Source organism: Lissotriton vulgaris, chromosome 9 (genome assembly GCF_964263255.1).
Source record: "Lissotriton vulgaris chromosome 9, aLisVul1.2, whole genome shotgun sequence".
NCBI classification, from domain to species: domain Eukaryota; kingdom Metazoa; phylum Chordata; class Amphibia; order Caudata; family Salamandridae; genus Lissotriton; species Lissotriton vulgaris.
In genome coordinates, this window is record NC_141697.1 from 45,749,424 (window position 1) to 45,764,050 (window position 14,627).

The 14,627-nt window shown below is 48.1% G+C and overlaps 1 protein-coding gene across 6 annotated transcripts in view; it reads left to right on the plus strand.

Annotated features, from left to right (window-relative positions):
* NOVA1 (NOVA alternative splicing regulator 1) overlaps positions 1-14,627 on the plus strand; it is a 471,408-nt gene that overhangs the window by 389,715 nt on the left and 67,066 nt on the right. The window lies entirely within an intron of this gene.

The following is a 14,627-nucleotide window of genomic DNA, read 5'->3' on the forward strand; positions in this document are numbered from 1 at the left end:
TACTTGTCAGCCTGCACAGTTGTCTCTACAGCCGCTCCATAAACTTCCCACGTTGTGGCAAGCCCTTCCTATGGTCTTAGATTAGTCACTCCTGTGATTCACCATATGCAAATACTCTGGCTTCATCGACTTCAAGAGGAAGGGAGTTATCATCAGTGCAAGCCCCACTGCTCTCCAGCCCTATTATTCATTCACCAAACTGCTGTGGCTTCCAGGGCCCGTCAGAAATCCCTGCAGATCACCATACCCAAGGCCAAATATAAAAGGACGGTGCACAAAAAGGAGTGCTCAGAAGCTCCGATTCTTATTCCAAAGTTCCTTTATTCAATTTTCATTAAAACAACCTCTTCAGCCAACGCGTTTCGTTCACAAAGAACTTCGTCAGGACTATTAGATATCCCAAAGCGTTTCCCCGTTTTCCGGATGTAATAACGGTATGGAATGCAAGAAATTCCGCAAAGGGCCAATACAATAGTTGACCACTGGACAGAAAAATCGTATGTTCTCGATTATATGGTGAAATAGGTCCCCACTGTTTGATAGCTTCGGGAAGGTCGGACCTAGGTCTCGGTTACCAATTTGTGTAAGACAGATTGCAGTGAATGTAATAGTCGCAAAAAAAAAAAAAAAGCCCGTCGTCCTCAGGACCTTCAATAGGGGGTAGTCATCCACCACATTCACCCAACTGCTCTCCAGCGTACAGACAATGAGGTGCTGTGCCCTCCTGGGTGAGTCAGGCTCAGGTAAGCTGTCTATGACCCCTTCCTCAGCTTGCACGGGGGTTCTCAATGTAGGCTCTCCTCTGGGTCCCTTCACCCGTTCAGCTCCTCCCTGCTGCTGCCTTCTGTTGCACTCCACTGCCCGCGGGATCCCAGGGTTCCAAGCCGCTCCCGGCCCCGCTATCCTCCCGCTATCACTGCCAAAACAGGCATTGATAGCTGGCGGCAATACGTGAATTTTCCCAGTTCCAGCGGAGCCACCCGCCTCGAGTCCCGATGCACGGCTCGGACAGGCGCAGCATGCTTGTCCCGCGTGACCTCCTAGGCCGATGCAGTTCTGGCAGGCAGCCTTCACAATCACTGCTGCACTCTTCCCGCGATCTATCCACCAGCGGGAGCTGCTACATGCATCGCCACAGCATCAGCAGGCCGCCCATTCCGTCCCGGATGGGGGGATGGGAGGCCCCGCTCACCGCAGTCTTCACTTCGCATGGTGCCGCACTAAGGCACAATGCCTCAACGCTGATTCCGCCAAACACATCAGCCACCCAGCGGCGGTGCTTCCTGGGCCGCTTCTCACTCTGGGTCTCCCCCGCTACTGCTTCTCATCAGGCTGCACACGGTGCCATCTTGCGCCTCCGCAGGCAGAAGGTTCTGCTGTGCATCGGGCATCCAATTGCTGCAGCCCTCCAGTACGTGCCTCTGTACACCCGACAGACCCCAGCCGTGAAAGCTTCCCTCGCTGGCTGCTCCGGTCAATGTCCTCAGCCCCAGCCTTCACTCCTTTCGACAGATTCACGGACCTGCTATACCGCCATCTTGGGATTGCGGCTCGGCTCCTCTCCAGGCAACAGTTCACCCAAATCCGCCTGTGCCACAGTCATCTTCCACATTGCCGAGGTATCCAGGCACATTCTCATGTTACTTATGAGAGTTGGGGGGTTCACTTTGTGCCCCTAAATCAGGATAAATGAAGAGGGCAATGCTGAGCTCACGCGTCCGCTCGCTCTCATCCGCATAATGGCCACGCCCCCTAGAATCCATGTTCTTCATGACATGTTCAGGAAAGAACCACGCCCTCTGGTGTAACACCCCCATGGCACCTCTGCATACGGGTTCCCCACTACTGCCTGACAGTAGTACACTGTTTGTCATGCAGCAGTTAGAGAAAACATAAACAGCACGCCGGACGTTCTAACATATGATGCAACATACTTCTTGTTGTCACAAAGTTGTATGGGACCATCCGGGGTCGCACCTATGACTTGCAACATACACACACACATAAACTCTATCCGCGTCTCCCTCACTCGCACGGCAGCAGGCACATTAACCCGAGCTATCACACCGAAACAAAGAGCAATGGGAGTATTCATGGGTGAGGGGAGTATTCTCCTCTGGGAAGGGGTACTCACATTGCCCAGGGGACTGAGCGGATTAGGCCTCACTCACCTCAGGGGGTCGCAGTAGCTAGGCCCCCCCAGCCACGGCCGGGAAGCACGCGTTCTCCGCCGAGACCAAGGGTGCAGAAGCAGAAAAATCAAGCAACACCTATTGCATTGCCTAGCGGGTGTCTTACAAGGTGTTATTTCACCCAAGACTGATCGTAAGTGCACCTGCTAATTCGAATGCGAGCAGTCCATTTCGAGGGAAAACTCTTATTATCTGAGCTTGCTATGAATTAATATACCAGCCGGTAACCTTGATTCTGGCTTTCCGGTATTTCCACTGCAAACGCCGGTCAATTCGTAATGAGATCGGTGATGGGGCTGGAGTGGGACCAGTTTTAACGTCACCCGCTATCCATTCACTAGAAAAGCCTTGCAGCGCCGTGTTCTCAGCCTCTTCCACCCGCGGTCAGTGGAGATGAAGCAGAGATGGTGCAACTGCTGAAGGTCGCTAAGTTAAGAATGCTTGTCTCTGACACCAGACGTCTTATCCTGGCATCGCTGTCGGCTGACCCCACGCCATAAGAGAGATCTTTTCCAGCGTTGTTTTTACCGAGCAGCGCTTCCCCTGGTGCACGAGTCACTCGATACACGAACACAAGCAGCATCCATCCACTTTTTCAATGACGCTACCGCCACGTGCTCTGGCGCGAGACACTGGTGTACCATCAGTGCCACCTGCTTGATTGCTCCCCTTCCTCTGGCTGGACAGTAAACAGGCATCATTTTGGTACATTGGGCCAGTAACACTTCTGGGTCCCGGTGCCAATGCACCTGCTGCACTACTGATTGCCACTCCCCAGGCGAGAAAGCAGTCTCACTCCCATGCTGACAGAGGCAAACTCAGGGTCCCCCTGTGCGAAAGGAGGCAGCAGTATGTGCAGCTGTTCCCAACCAAATCAATCACTCATTTGTTCTGTTAGTCCCTGTGAACCTGGGAGGACGTATATACATACACTCAAGCTCTTACATATTTTTGCATTGGTTTAGCAAAAAATGCTGATAGCAAGCAGTACACACATTTCGTCTGTTTCTAAGAGTTCCCATTTTGGGAAACGATGCACAGTAGCACAAATAATTTGCAGAGGATCACCCTTGTACCAGGTAATCCATGATTTGAATCCGACCGACGTAGTTCTAAATATGACATTACTTCCCCTACTTAAACTTGAATCAAACGGTTTTATCGATGATCGATACGCCACTGGAGGCTCTGTTTCACAGGGTTTCTTTAAGAGCTGTAAAGTGCATAGCAGACTGCGTAAAATTTACTACCACAATTATTTTGCTTCTTAAAATCAGCTTACCATGGGAAATGTGCAGACTATTCGCGTTTTCCAAAGGTCATTCCCAAATCCGTCCCGTTTGAACAATATATTGAGAACATAACAAGAATAAGGTAGTTAGAGAATGATCCCCAGTACTGTGTTGAATTAAACAAGGGGCAAGGAAAGCGTTTGCTTTCCCTTCCGATTGGAAAACAAAGAAGCCCCCAAGTGACGTGCACGCGTGTGCCACTGCGAGCCATGTTTTTTCAATTGTCGCGCCCTTGTCTGGGCATGATAATTGAAACCACATGGCCTATTGGTGTCTATTACGCGCACCAAACTCGTAATAGACACCAATAGGCCATGGGCGGAGCAATGCGCCAGCCTTTGGCCAATTGTGTGCAGTCTTTTATAAAAAGACGCATGCAAAGGCCAATCGGGTAGCACAAAAGGAAAAGCACACGCACAAGGGTGTGCAATTCCTAGGTCAGTGCTAAAACCCTGTTTTTTCCTTACTGAATGTCTCGCACTGCAACGCTAGGCGCAAGACCTAAAAAGGGTGGAAAGAGGTGTTCTTTGCTGCACACAATGTTTCTCCTCTTTTAATTTTCACACTATAGAACCACCCATAAAACACTTAACAACGCAATTCCATGCCCATGCTAGCACATGCATGCTGAATATTTTCTTTACAAGTTTACATTTTGTCCAGCTTTACTTAGTATACTAGCATTGTGCAGTAAATTAATACTTTTTGCTACTCTGCTGCTTGCAAATCTGAAAGCCATCTGGTTTGTTCCAGATTTTGTTTGGAATATTATGGTCCTAAGACCCTACGGCCAACATGTTTCAGTCCTCAGGATGCCCAATCCCTCCCTGGAGAGCAAGTGACAAGGGTATTACCCTACACTATTTATGAAAAGGGCAGATAGCTCCTCCTTTGTTGTTTTTTTTGTTGAATCACTCCATCCCGTCTTGGGAGTCAGTATGACCCATGTGGAATCACGCAAAAACGGGGAAGCCATCCTGATCAGTCTACCCCGCTTGAAACCTAGTCGGCACGGATCCCATCAGCCGAACCCTTGTCTCTTGCTTTCCAGGGTGGGACGTAGCCCTGAAGAAAGTCCAGCACCGATTACGATTGGGCATCCTAAGGACTGAAACATGTTGGCCATAGGGTCTTAGGACCATAATATTCCAAACGACCCTACTGTCCTATAATTTTAATATCCCTGTCAGACCCAAGAATAAAGGGATGCTGGGGTCTGCCAGAGGACTTTTAATCTTTAAGCCCTTTGACCAGATTTATCATTTAAGTGCTCCCTGACATATTGGTTGAGCCCACGACGACTTATAGGGGTCGGGTTGTCCCGATGATGAAGCATGACACCACTAGGGTGTGTGAGGGAAAATAAAACAAAAAGAGTTTTTTTCCTCTACCACTGTTCAAGTAGATGCTTCTGTTAAGGCTATTTCACCATTTCCTACACTTCATTTGTTGTTATAATAGGACTAGTAGTGGAGTACTTTTTTAAACCTTTATTTTTGATTTTGCAACATGGAAGAAACCATCCCCCCCCAAACTTGGCATTTATCAGCAAGCAGGTGTATACAATACGGTAACCTCATTATGGCACTATATGGTACAGTGAGTACAGTTCAGGTTGTATTTGTAATCATCATAATAACCACATCAATAACGTGAAATACTGTTGAGGAACAGGCAATGCACCTATATTGGCGTGGGTCCAACCTTCCCATTCCCTCCCCCCTCCCTCTCAGATCCCGAGTCCCTTGAAGAAAAAAGTTCTGCACTCGTGCCATCCGAATCGCTGTGAGACACTTACGAGGCACACATAACTCTCCATGCAAGGAGATCGTCCTGCAACTTCACATCCCTGCGGGACCTCTGCATATGCGTCTCCTCAGCCAGTGACCACTCCTTACATCTCTACGCCACTCTGACAACTCATCAGCTCTTCGCCCCATCCAGGTGATCGCCACCTACGCCTCGCCAGCACCAACATTTATTTAAATGTTTGTAGGAAAGGTTCCTCTTTCTAGGTGCGGTGCATGAAGTTGAAGTGTGTCAATTTGAATCTCACATTGCAGGGCACTCTGCGGGTAAGACTCCCTATGCACTTGCGCTGTCCCGGGGTCAGGGTGATTCCCAGGTCCACCTCCCAGGCGTCCCAGGAAGGCGGAACTGGTGGGGTCGAGTCCTGTCTCATGGCCGAATATAGCAGCGATATCAACCTACGCCCCCGGCCGCAAGAGAGGAGGATGTTCAGGGTGTGGGACAGCGGGGGCGCCTCCGGAAATTGGGGCTACGTCACTCTCGCTATTTCCTGAAGGCCCTGATAGTGCAAATATTGCCCTTCCCCCAGGCCAAAGTTTTCCAAGGCCTGCTCAAAAGACACGAATGACTCATTGGGGTAATGGTCCGCCAGAGCCTCACAGCCTCCCATTATCCAAGCCCTGAAGGACATGTGTTCCGGCATATCCGCTACAGGGGCTAGGATCCACACCGGCAACTCCCTATGAAAGGGGGCAGCCTCAGTATTTTCTCCACAAACCGCTGCCAAACCGCAGCTGCGTGGCGTACCACGTATGGCAGGTCCGCATCAGCTCCCCGACCTTGTATCAGCGCCACCTGCAATAATACTTGCTCGTTAGCCCTGCCGGCCAGCAGACTCAACTCCCAGCTGTCCCCCTCTGCAAACCACCGTGCCGCCGGCAACAGCTGTGCCGCATAGTAGTATAAATCAAATCTAGGTGCCTCCAACCCCCCCTCCTCCCATGTTCAAACCAAAGTGTGGAAGGCGACTCGGCTGCGCCGTCCCGCCCACAGCAATGACGTGAGCAGCGTGTTAAGTGTGCGAAAGACTCGCGAGGGAAGTGGACACACGGGAATTCTGGAGTACATAGAGTGTTCTGGGGAGCATCACCATCTTTGCAACGGCCAATCTCCCGATAAGAGATAATGGCAAGGAGTTCCAGAAAGTGACCGATTGCTGCAAGGACGAATAACTCGGTCAATATTGTGGGCCAACCCCTGTGTATCCGTAGGTGTTACCTGGATGCCGAGATACTGGAACGCCTCTTGTTTCCATCGCAACCCGAGATTCGGAGGGTCCGTCAGTGGTCCGCCGCCGTAGCCCATCAGAGGGAAAATCAGGGACTTCCCACAGTTGATTCTCAGTCCCGAGGCTGCACCAAATCGATCCAAGTGCTGTAGGAGGACCAGCACTGACTCCCGCGGCGACATTAAATAAAAGAGGGCGTCATCCGCATATAAAGAGATCACATTGCACGTGTCGCCCACTGTGATGCCCCATCGCGCCATGTCCTCCTGGACCTGGACTGCCAGAGGCTCGATCGCCAGGGCGAAGAGAAGCGGCGAGAGGGGACATCCCTGCCGTGTGCCCAGGCCCAAGAGCCATTCTTCCGAACGTGCTGCGCCTAGTCGCACTCTGGCCCGGGGGGCTTTATACAAGATGCGGATCCAGCGACAGAAGCTGGGGCCCATCCCCACCTTCCGGAGGACCTCTTAAAGGTACCCCCTCCCACGGTGTCGAAGGCTTTAGTAATGTCAATCGACACCAGGACCATTTGGTCCTCTCTGTCTCGCACCTCGTGGATGATGTGGTTCAGTCGTCTCAAATTCATGGCGGTGTTGCGGCCAGGGATAAACCCACATTGGTCAGGGTGTACCAGGTGCGCCATGTGTGGTGCCAACCTGGCGGCCAAAAGTTTAGTCAGAACCTTCACATCAGTATTTATCATGGTGATGGGCCGATATGCCGCAGGGTCGCCACCATCCCCACCCGGTTTCAGGATCATGCAGATCTCCCCCTGATTCATACTGGGCGGGAGTGCTTCCCGTTCAAATGCCTCCAGGTACACTTGCAAGAGGGGTTGGGCAAGGGCGTCCGCAAATGCTTGGTAGAATTTGGAGGGGTAACCATCTCCTCCCGGGGATTTCGCCCTCGGCAGGCTAGCCATTGCCACTTTCCCCTCCCGGAGCGTTAAAACCGCATCCAATTCCTCTGCATCTTCCCGTGAGAGTGTCTGTAGGGTAAGCCCCTGGAGATAAGGGAGGAAGGAGTCCCCCGTAATCGTGGGATACACTGTCTGCAGATGGGAGCTCAGGACCCGAAGGATACCCGCCTCTGAGTGCACCATTCCTCCTGTGGGGCCTCTCAGGGCCACAATCCTCTCTGGGGCGAACTCACGTCGGAGGATCCAAGCCAACAGTCGGCCCGATTTGTCCCCTTCCCGATGGAGGCGCTGCCGATACTGGCCCAGTGTGTATTTGTCTAGGCGAGTAAGGATATCATGGACACACATGCGAGCCGTCCGTTCCGACTCATGACCCAGGTCGTCGGGATCTGGCAAGGTTTGCAGATGCAGGAGTGCATCTTCCGCATCCCGCAATTCCCGAAGTAGCTGCTTCCGGACTCCATAGGTGAGGGCCATACACTCACCCCGAACAGCCGCCTTCAGGGCATCCCACTTGGTGGAGAAGGTAAGATCCTCACCACCCCAGTTCAAGTCTAGGTGATTCGTGAGGGCAGTCTCCACATGGTCCTTCCCCACCTGGTCCTGCAACAGATCTATCGGCATCGTCCAAGTGTGAGGGCGGGAGGGCTGGTTCTCCCACTGTGCAACGCATGTTACTGGAGAGTGATCGGACAAGAAACGGGCCGGAGGGGTGACCGTTAGAGAGAGAGAAGCATCCACATTGGCCGCCAGTGTACTGTCTAGTCTACTATGTGTATTATAGGTGGGGGAGAAACACGTAAAAACGTAATAATTTTTGAGTCGGATTGGCCAGGCGCCACACATCACTGAATCCCAGGTTCTGCATCACCTCTCTGAGTCGCGCTGTCATACGCGGTTTCGTCCCTGCGCGGTGGGGGGACCTATCTAGTACAGGGTCCAACACACAATTAAAGTCCCCAAACCAAAGCAGTGGGCCCTCCAGATCCGATACAAGGACCTCCTGTAGGTGCAAAAAGAAGTCTGGGTCGTCTACGTTAAGTGCGTATGAATTTAAAATGGAGAGTTCCCTCCCATCCAGTTTCACCCGCAAAAGCAGGTACCTGCCATTGATATCCGCCTCCACGTATTGAACAGCGCACGGGACCCCTGGGGCCACCCAAATGAGGACCCCTCTAGCATACGTTGAGAATGAGGAGTGAAACACCTGACCCCTCCACTTTTTTGCCAATTTTTGGGCACGTTCCTCATCTAGATGGGTCTCCTGTAGACACGCAATAGAAATCCCGTGTCTCCGGAGGAAGGATAGAACCCTATGCCGCTTGGTACAAGTGCCTAGGCCCCTCACATTCCAGCTTAAAAACTTGTGTGCCATGCGTGGTGATAGCGCCCATGCGGGCGAACAGCCTTACATCCTATGACCCACCATTTCCGTGCCCGCACTGTAATACACCTGATGCCTGCAACATTCCCCCCCAACTGAATCTCCCTCAACCCCAACCGCCCCCCACCCACGAGCAATATTACTGCAACAAATAAACACGCTAATATGCCCTTCCCCTGCCGGTGCCAGGACGTACACAGCATTCCCAAATACCCAAACAGTGGAATCCCTCCCAAAAACTCCCCCCCAGGCTGCCCTCCAGGACCTGAAAACAACCTCCACCTCAGTGTTAGCGAAAAAGGAGATCCTCATTAGCACTGTTCCCCGTCCCGAACCCGACCCCCACCCCCCCCACCCCACCCGCGTCCCGCAAATCCAGATCTCAACATTAGGCAGTGTTCCCCCCTCCATCATAACCCTCTTACTGTCCAGGCAGTGTCCAGTCTTTTGTCCAGAATTTTAGAAGAAAGTCAGGAGCCAAGCTGCTCCTCACGACAAACCATCCGGCTTCTGCCCCTGCGCTCCATCCGTCTCCAGGACCGTTGCACTGGTTGGAGAAATCTCCTCTGCAGACAGCAGTAATGTATCAGGCACCAGGATCTCCCCAGGAGAAGCAGGCTGCGACTCTGCTGGTACGTCCATGTGTAGGGATCCATCTTCTCTTACTGTGACTCGGTTACTTTCCACACTCTCATCCTCCCGGGATCCTGGGCGCCGTCTCCGGCTGCGCCTCCTCCGCGGTCTGTCCCCCCACGAGCTCCGAGCTCCAGCTCTCTCTCCAGGAGGGAGATCATCTCCCCGGATCTCGAGCCACTCCCATACATCCGCCGGAGCCTCGAAGAAGTGAGCCTTTCCCTGATAGAGAACCTTGAGTTTCGCTGGATATAGTAGCATATACTGGAGATGCATCTCCCTGAGCTTTTGTGTGACTGCCAGAAAGGACTTGCACTGTTCTTGGACTAGCTGCGTATAGTTCGGGAAGATTGACACCCTCGCATTCTCAAAGGTAAGGTCCTTAACTTCCCTCGCCGCCAGTAGAATGTGATCCCTGTCATGGTAGTTCAAAATTTTTGCGATGAGGGCCCGAGGAGCGGCTCTGGGTTTCGGAGGTGGGACCAAGGCTCAGTGTGCCCTCTCTATTACAAAAACATCTGACAGGCCCTCAGGGCACAACCCCGTACAAATCCATTGCTCTAGGAAGCGTTCCAGGTGGCCCGCCTCTGCCCGTTCTGCAATACCCAGCACGCGGATGTTACTGCGGCGCGCCCTCACTCTCTGCATCCTCCGCTCTCCACTTGAGGGCCTTCGTTGCGGCAGAGAGTTGAGGGACCGTTTTCTTGAGAGACGCCACCTCTTCCTGCAGTTGAGTGATGTTCCCTTCCTCAGTCGTGACTTTATCGGCTACCTTGCGCAGGTCAGTCCGCAACAGGTTCACGTCGATTGACACAGTCTCGATCTGACGTTCCAAAGCCGAGTGGGAACCCTGTATCGCCTTCAGTAACTCCGTCGTTTCTCCACCTCCCGAGCCGGCCGGTGTGGCAATCTAGGGCCCCGCTCTCACCTCCGCCTCCGCCGGGCTCCCCGGATGACAGTGGGGGTCTTCTGGCGAGTCCGCTGCTCTGCCTCGGCCAGGCCCGATCCCCGGCCTCGATTTTCGGCAGCCGCCGTTATCACCACTGCCGGCTTTTAAGACCGGCCCACCAAGGCGCCCCATGTCTCCATTGTCACAACGCCGCACCAGCGCTCATATAACGGCGGGGGCCCCGATGGCAGTGGGTCCCCCCGTGTCTGGAATCGCCGGACGTCGGGTCAGGCCATGATACCCGTCCTCAATTTCAAAGCCGGCGGCGGCAGAGCAGCAGGGCCAAGCTCAGCGGCGATCCGAGCATCCACAGCTCCCAAAGCGGGACCGGAGGAGCACAGGACTGTCCGGGTCTGCGGCAGCTCCGTTGGAGTGTCTGAGGTGGGCTGACAGGATCTATAAACCAGGATTTTAGCGGAGGCTGGCAGAGAGCCGAAGGAGCTCACATCATGTCAGCCATGCTTCTTGGCCACGCCCCCCAGTAGTGGAGTACTTTAACGTGTATCTGAAATTTCTGACTTAGCCATATTGCCGTATGGGAGGTGGATTGACAGGCTAAATCCACCATAACTTATTAGCAAGGAATTCCCTATTGCTGCCATTTTATCCCTGGATTACCAGCGATATTCCAGCATTTCGCCGCTATTGCTTGAATTTTTATAGCTTTGGAGACAGTCGTTGATAATAAAGCGCTATCTCAGCAATAAAATCCAGCGATATCCGGCGATAACTTTATTCGCACTAAGCGCGCTTAGCGATATTTATAATCTATTGCTAATATGCCCCCACGTCTTCTGAAGGCTGTGGTGAAACAACAAAGCTTCCTTTACAACTTTAAAGAACAACATACACTGTGGAATCAGCACCCATCAACAAAGTACTTCTTGATAATTACAAATAATGTCCTTTGAAGCAATAAAAACATCCGTATCAAATGAACAGGACCGAGCTTGGCAAACGTATATTTTCAATCCTTTGTTTTGTTTTCATGGTAGACAAATGATCCAATTCACAATGGATTTTCTTTTTCTCTTTTCTAGCCAACGCGTTTCGTCTCATTTACTGAGACTTCTTCAGGGCTAAAAAAACATATGAAAAAATATTTTATAAAAAACACTCATATATGCAATTACATAATATTTACAGGACAAAATGACAAACATCTATATACAAAAGATTTTCATTAAAAAAGCGAAGAAACTGTCCAAGTTATATAAAACTTTATGGTGGGCTTTGCTGCTTGTTTTTTGATCAAAGATGGGGAGAAACTTCATATGTAGAGCTTTAGGACATGGAAAATTTTTCTGCACAAAATTACCATGTCATTTCATATATTTGCCCAAAATCGTTGGTTCCTCTTTAGACAAATTAGATATTTGTACCAATCATTTAAACTGGTCTATTGATCACAAAAATATGTTCATACATACATCTTATCCTTTAGATTTGTTTGAAAAAAATCTATGAGCATCAGAGAAAAGAATACATTTGGTTGTAAAAAAACACATCATGTCCAGTTTTAGATAAATCACTTGCTAAAATCATACCTCAAACACCTGTCTTTATGGTAAGTGATATGGGCTGGCGAATTCTTAGTATGCACGAGAAACTTGTAAGAGATCTAAAAAGTACATATTAGTTATATTTAAACAATCTGCTCGTGAGATGTTTTGCAATAAAGAAATCAACAATAACAGTCCATCAACTGGCCATATAACAAGAAAAAACAGTATTCCGTGAAACTGCAATTTTTATATCACCAACTCCATGATTACCAGTTATTCTATTCATATCAAAAATCTGCGTATGAAATGTTCTGAGATTATAAAGATCAAAAAATGCCAGTCCATCAACTAGCCCATAGCTTAAAAGCACAGTGTACTATTAGACTGCAAGGCTATATCAATAATTCTATGATTGCCAATTGGATACATGGTTGTCAATAACTGCAAGTAACTTCCATTACAATTGATCAACCACAATATCCTGGAAAAAACAATTACAATATAAATAGAAAAAGCACCACAAAAGTGAATTCAGATTTGTGTTATTAAAAAACAAAACAAACATAAATATTGACAATGTCATAAAACAAACAGTAATACTACTAAATTATTTTATTTAGAATTACTAACACAGTCATTTGGAGATTATATTAAGATAAAAAAGGTACCTGTCATATCCTATAAGTATTCAGGAATGACTGTCAAAAAGAGAGAAAAATAGAAATCTATCATAATCAATATATTAGGAAAATATAGCTTGTATCTTGCAAACTAGTTATGTGAAAAGAATTTTTATTCGACAATCATATGTACTAAAGCTAAAATTATCCAAGAGAAGTTAGACCGCGATAGTTCCCAAACCATCAAGATTTGTGTCAAGTGTCAATTATAAGGTTGAAAACCAGAGATTGTAGAATGGTTTCAAACCATTTAGTCACTAAAATGCAAGGTTTGTTGAGAACTGAAAATGATATAAAACATTCAGACCAAGGAATGTATTGTTTATAACATTGGTTATAAATATTGAACCTTATTGGTAAACATCTGCATAGAATTAGTTTTTTAGTCATTAATCAAGGGGATTTATAAAAGAATACCACTGAATGAGTTACAAATAAGTGCAAAACGACATCCAATGCGAGCTGTGTTACATGTCTCATGGGGACGTTAATCGAAATAAGCTGATCTTAAGCAATCGAACCTTGTCGGACATCTTGAAATATCTCTTTGCTTGTCATAACGTTCTATACAGGAAAAATAAAAAGCCGAAAAGCGTATCTAAAGTGCCATTACCGTAGGGGATAGCTAGTGCAAAAAATTAAAAGACAAAAAAAGACTATTGACTGTCATTATATAACTAATATGTACTTTTTAGATCCCTTACAAGTTTCTTGTGCATACTAAGAATTCGCCAGCCCATATCACTTACCATAAAGACAGGTGTTTGAGGTATGATTTTAGCAAGTGATTTATCTAAAACTGGACATGATGTGTTTTTTTACAACCAAATGTATTCTTTTCTCTGATGCTCATAGATTTTTTTCAAAAAAATCTAAAGGATAAGATGTATGTATGAACATATTTTTGTGATCAATAGACCAGTTTAAATGATTGGTACAAATATCTAATTTGTCTAAAGAGGAACCAACGATTTTGGGCAAATATATGAAATGACATGGTAATTTTGTGCAGAAAATTTTTCCATGTCCTAAAGCTCTACATATGAAGTTTCTCCCCATCTCTGGTCAAAAAACAAGCAGCAAAGCCAACCTTAAAGTTTTATATAACTTGGACAGTTTCTTCGCTTTTTTAATGAAAATCTTTTGTATATAGATGTTTGTCATTTTGTCCTGTAAATATTATGTAATTGCATATATGAGTGTTTTTTATAAAATGTTTTTTCATATGTTTTTTTAGCCCTGAAGAAGTCTCAGTAAATGAGATGAAACGCGTTGGCTAGAAAAGAGAAAAAGAAAATCCATTGTGAATTGGATCATTTGTCTACCGTGAAAACAAAATAAAGGATTGAAAATATACGTTTGCCAAGCTCGGTCCTGTTCATTTGATACGGATGTTTTTATTGCTTCAAAGGACATTATTTGTAATTATCAAGAAGTACTTTGTTGATGGGTGCTGATTCCACAGTGTATGTTGTTTTGTTTAGGACTTTTGTCCTTGAAAGGAACTTATAGGGTTGTGTTCCTAGGTTTCTCAAGCACCATCACATTACTCAGGAGTCACTGACTACGACAGGTGCAGGCACTTTGCTCCAACCCTTCTTTTGCTAACTTTAAAGAACAGTAAAACTAAACCATAAGGTCCATACTCCTGTGTGACTTTGTTTGGTCAGAAGGCCTAAAATTGAGGATGATACCAACTACGATTGCAGCTTTGGTACTCTTTTTGGAAAAACACACACAGGCACCCAGATTCGGACCCTGTCTGCCTTACAGGCCATCTGAAGTGTGATGCTGTTATTATGTCAGTGGCCCAAAAGAGACCCAAGAACCGAAAAACATCCTTGTCACCACCTCCTGACTGATAGCTGGAGAATAGATGATTTACAACAACAATTAATATCTGGGGGTCTGAGAACAAGTAAGTGAGTCAGACAAATCGGATCACTATACCAAGACTACACAAAACAACACCAGTGAGAGAAAGTTGGTAACTACAGGCCTAGTCAAGGCTCAAGAGTATATGGAGAAAAATAGTTCCC